A 5,960-nucleotide genomic window follows, 5' to 3' on the forward strand; every position below is an offset into this window, starting at 1 on the left:
GCTTTTCTAACTCAAACATTAGGTGTAATTTCCTATGTATGACGTTTATTGGCCATAAATTCCAAAAGTAACTGTAAAACTAAAGTTGATAAGTTAGTGTTACGTAGTGTTGAAAACATCAACAAAGTGACAAAAAAAATAAAATATTGATAAAAAGCGTCAACAAAAGTGTTGATTTTCAATTATGACGGGAAGACAACACAAGAGTTAAATATATGTCTTCCTTTCACCTGAAAGGCCACTAATTGCCTTTCATTATATATAATTTCTATAGTCAATATATTATGACTTGAGGCTATAAACCTCATCATGTCTACTCATTCCTGACATTTTGTCGGTTATGTCATCGATTTTCTAAATTAATGCACACATACCACTGTTTTACCACAAAATGATGACATAGCCATGCCATGCAGACATGATGTTTGCTACATATTGCATAACTATCCCGTCAAACGTTTTGTCATATGGGACTGAAATGAAGAGAAATAAATAAAGGGAGAATAATATGTCTAATAAATAATAATATTCTAAAATGCCACAATGCAATAGAAAATAGTCAGCGGAAATGATTATAATATAGACCTATATATATATATATATATGTATATTTCTAAATAAAACCAAAGCCATGCTTTCATTTGTGCACATCTTGAGCTGCACTTGATATGCTTATTGCAGCATTTTAGTTATTGTTACACACTTGCAGTGCAAGAAGACAGTTGTTTAGCTAACATGCTAAGCTATTGTGACAGTAGCACAAGTGTGTGTGTGCAGTGATGTGTGTTATGCTAATAGCTAAAGTATTATAGCTAAAGTTACATTAGCCACTGTCAGCTAGTGGGTTTATCACACCAAGTAAGGATGTGTATTGAATTGAGTGTTTTAACGCTTATGGTTTCATTTGAAAGAGAAGCAATGTGCTAGTAAAATCTCAAATGACTTCTTTTTGTGTACATGAAGTGTAGTTGAAAGTGTCATCATCTGAGTTTAATAAGCAGCTGGTGTCAATCAATCATCTTCCGGTAATCTTTCATAATCTGAAAACTCTGTTTTTCCTTGATTTAGGCTTTCTGTAGAGAATCTAGCCGATGTGATTAACGAGTAAAAATATATTCTTGTACGTTCCTGTATTTCTGTTGTTTCATATCCCAATAAATATTTCATTGACACCAGTGGACTTATCTACATTATGTATCTCAGCATAAATTCTTTCAGGAAGACCTAACTTTTAATCTTTGCACTCCTAAATCAATTCAGCTATATCCAAATAAATGTACTTTTCGGCTGTGTATACTGTAACTGTTGCACATATGCAACTAATCTCTCCTTATTTAAATATAGCTCAATAAATATAAATATTGCTAGTTTTTTTCATCTCTCTTTCCAACATAATATGCTATTCATTTTTCAAATCGTTTTTAGACACACTATACCATGACTTCTTAATCACTTTTGTTTCAACATGGTATACTTTGACTTTTGTCACTTTTTGACATACTATAGCATGACTTTGTTGTCACTTTTTTCAAAAATACAATGTTATTAATTTTTCAACCCTTTTTCAGCATACTATACCATGACTTTTTTGTCACTTTTTTCGACATACTATGCCATAACCTTTTCATCGTTCTATCGATACCTTTTTTGTGACTTTTTTCAACATTGTATATTATGACTTTTTGTCACTTTTTTCGACATACTGCACTATGACTTTCTGTGACTTTTTCAACATGCTATATTATGACTTGTTCAACGATGACTTTTTATGTCTTTTTATTTTTGACATAATCTGACTTTTTGTGACTTTTTTCGCATGGTATACTATGACCTTTCATCACTTTTTTCAACAAATTATAACATGACTTTTTTATGACATTTTCATCACCCACGCTATGATGTTTTTTATCACTCTTTCAAGATACTACGCTATTCATTTCAACCCTTTTTCGACATACTACACTATGACTTCTATATCACTTTTTTCGACATACATACTATGCCTTTCGTGACTGTTTCAACTGCTACACTATGACTTGTTCGACAATGACTTTTCATCTCTTTATTTTCAACAACTATGACTTTTTGTCACTTTTTTCAACTATCGTACAACGACTTTTTCGACGTACCATACAATGACTTCTATATCACTTTTTCTGACTACTGTAACTTTTTTAACATGCTATACATGCCTTTTTGTGACTTTTTTCGCATGGTATACTATGACTTTCATCACTTTTTTCAACAAATTATAATATGACTTTTTAATGACATTTTCAACACGCTATGCTATTCTTTTCAACATACTCTCTATTATTTTTTGATCTCTTTTTTAACATATGTACTACACATGCTTTTTTTGTGACTTTTCAATTGCTATACTATAACTTTTTCAAAATACTATATCATGCCTGTTTTTTGTCACTTTCCACAACCTATACGTCCTATAATATGACTTTTTTTGACATGCTATGACTTTTTGTCACTTTTTTTCGACATACTGTAGTATGATTTCTGTGCTTTTTCACATGCTACATATGACTTGTTCAACAATGACTTTTTATGTCTTTTATTTTTGACATAATCTCCTTTTTGTGACTTTTTCGCATGGTTCCATGCCCTTTCATCACTTTTTTCAACAAATTATAACATGACTTTTTTATGACATTTTCACCACGCTATGCTTGAGTTTTGTTTTATCACTCTTTTCAAGATACTACGCTATTCATTTTTCAACCCTTTTCGACATACTACACTATGACTTCTATATCACTTTTTTCGACATACTATACTATGCCTTTCTGTGACTGTTTCAACATGCTACACTAGCTTGTTCGACAATGACTTTTCATCTCTTTTTTTCAACATACTAGACTTTTTGTCACTTTTTCAACATATCGTACAACGACTTTTCAACGTACACATACAATGACTTCTATATCACTTTTTTTCTGACTACTGAACTGCTTCCATGTGACTCGTCAGGAGGAGCGTGGATCATTCCGCTGTCAGCGGCAGTGTTATTGTGTTTGTTTTGTCTTTTGTCTTTTCTTATCATCTTCTCACTGCTGATGTTAAACTTCACCAATTCTCAATTCGACCCTCAGCCTCCTTTTCCTCAGAAATCCGAACGAATGCGATGTAAGTTATGAATTTTCTTACAAAATCCTTCCCATAATGTTTCAGACACTTAGAATATAATCTGAGTCTGTTAGCACTAAACAGCACTTTTAGAACGTAAATTTACAAGCTGGACAATTATCCACTTAACTACTGCAGCGATCTCTTTTAATCCTGCATCAATGTCAAAGGAAAATATGTCCTCAATAGTTTTTATTGTATCTGATTCTCAATGAGCTGTTGCAGAACAAGCCTTGAGCAATAAAGCAAAAGCTGTCAGTAGTTCAGTAAACATTACACATTATGAAATAGAGACTTTCTATCTTGAAATATTAGGACTTTCTATCTTAAAATATTAGGACTATAGGACTTATATTTGAAATATTAGACTTTCTATCTGAAATATTGACTTTTTCTTGAAGTATAAGGATGGATTTTTTATCTTGAAATATAAGGACTTTCTAGCTTGAAATATTAGGACTTTTTATCTGAAATATTAGGACTTTTATCTTGAAATATTAGGACTTTCTATCTTGAGGTGTAGTGGAGTGGAGTAGGAACTAGCAGCAGGTGTGGTCTAGGATGATACCTTGGGGGGGCTCAGCCCTAATAAAACAGCTCTAGGTCTAGTGTCCCCGTTTTAAGTTTACAAAAGTAAAAACATGACGTGTTTTGGAGGTAAATACGCTTCTGAGCTGAAAATGTCCCCGGATTTTGTCTGAGAAATCTGGTCACCTTACTATAACTCACCTTAATTAAAAAACAAGCCCGACTTCTTTTACCTGCATCTAAATCTCATAATGTCAAAGCGTCCTAACTGTCTGGTGCCCAGGGAAGAAAAAAAGAAAAGTGAGGAGAAAAACGTGACAAACAGAGGTAACGTTACAGTAAAGGTGATGATGATGATATATTTTGCTGTTGCAGAACAATGATCGATAATAGCATTAGCCGTTAGCATGACATAGTTGGCTAATCAATAAATAGCGAGCGCTATCTGCTAGTTTTAACATCAGTTAACTGTACAGTAGTGCGGGGGCGCCACCTAAAATCTTGCCTAGGGCACCAAATTGTTTAGGCCGCGTGTATACTGTGTGTACTATGACTTTTCATCACTTTTTCACAAAGTATAATAGACTTTTTTAATGACTTTTTCAACACGCTATGCTAAAAGTATTTTTATCACTCTTACCACATCCTGTGCTATTCATTTTTTCAAAATACTCTATTATTTTCTCATCCCTTTTTTCACATAAGTAACATACTGTGCCTTTTTGTGACTTTTTCAATGTGCTAAACTGTAACTTTTTCAACATATTGTACTAGGCCCCCTTTTTTGTCACTTTCCACACCTATACTCCTGTAATATGACTTTTTTTTGACATGCTATGAATTTTTGTCACTCTTTCCAACATACTATACTATGACTTTTCAACATACTTTTTTGACATACACACTGACATTTTCATCACTTTTTTAACTTACTGTACTATGACTTTTTTGACATCTACACTATGACGTTAATCACTTTTTATGATATTTTTGGTCACTTTTTTAACACACTATACCAGGGGTCTTCAACAGGGTCCGCGACCCCTAGGGGGTCCGCGAGGTACTGCATGGGGGGTCGCGAAAGCTTTGGTTGATTAGACTTTTTTTATATTCCCCCCCCCCCCCCTGTAATTTTTTCACTAATTGAAATGTCTTTAAATCCACATTACATGAATTCAACACACTGTATAACAGATAAATGGAGGCAGAAGATGTCTTTCATCATCAATGCACACATGGCACTATAGGACCATTTGATATGCACACATTTATACATATATATAATTAGGGGGTCCCCGCTCCACTCGCCCTCATTTTGGGGTCCTTAGCCTGGAAACGTTGAAGACCCCTGTACTATACTATGACTTTTTCGACATACTGTACTACACTTTTTCCATATAATTACTGACTTTTTTGTCACTTTTTTCAACAACTTACTATGACTTTTTTCAACATGCTATGCTATGCTAGTTTTTTTTTCTTACTCTTTTGACATACTACACTTTACTTTTGATCTATTTTTTAACATCCTATACTATGCCTTTTTGTGAGTGTTTTCAACGTGCTGCACTATGATTTCTTTCATCATATTGTACTGTGCAGTTTTTGTCACTTTTTTACATCCATAATTGACTTTTTTTTGACAAGCTGTGCTATGAGGTTTTTTTACCACCTTTTTTCGACTTACCATGGTATGACTTTGTTGTCACCTTTCTCAATACTATGCATCATTTTCAACCCTTTTTCAACATACTATACTATACTTCTATATTACTTTTTTGACATACTATATTATGCCTTTTTATTGTGCCTTTTATCAACTGCAACTTTTTGTGACATACTACTATGACTTTTTATCACTTTTTTTTGACACACATATAAATGCCTTTTCTGTGACTTTTTTATCACTTTTTTGTTTTCAAAATACACGATTGAATCCACCCAACGCTCTTTGGCAAGTACAAACCTCTACTTTCATTAAATTTGGGGCGTCTTATTCACATTTTATAGCATTTAAAAAACAATTGATGGTTTGAAATCCGTGTACTATCCTTTTTATCACTTATTTTCACCTACTAAAATAATTGTTTTAAAAAACATTCCCACTTTTCTTACTACCTCACCTTCTTCTTACACAATTATGCAGAAACCATTTCCCTTCAGCACTTTGCTTTTCAGCGTTCACAATCATTTCTCTGCAGAAATACATTTTCTTGAAATAATCGTCTTAGAACTTGGTGTCATCAATGTTATTAAAGTCTGCTTCAAAACTTAATCTTTTAATAGATAAA

Source organism: Etheostoma spectabile, unplaced genomic scaffold (genome assembly GCF_008692095.1).
Source record: "Etheostoma spectabile isolate EspeVRDwgs_2016 unplaced genomic scaffold, UIUC_Espe_1.0 scaffold273, whole genome shotgun sequence".
In the NCBI taxonomy this organism is placed as follows: Eukaryota; Metazoa; Chordata; class Actinopteri; order Perciformes; family Percidae; genus Etheostoma; species Etheostoma spectabile.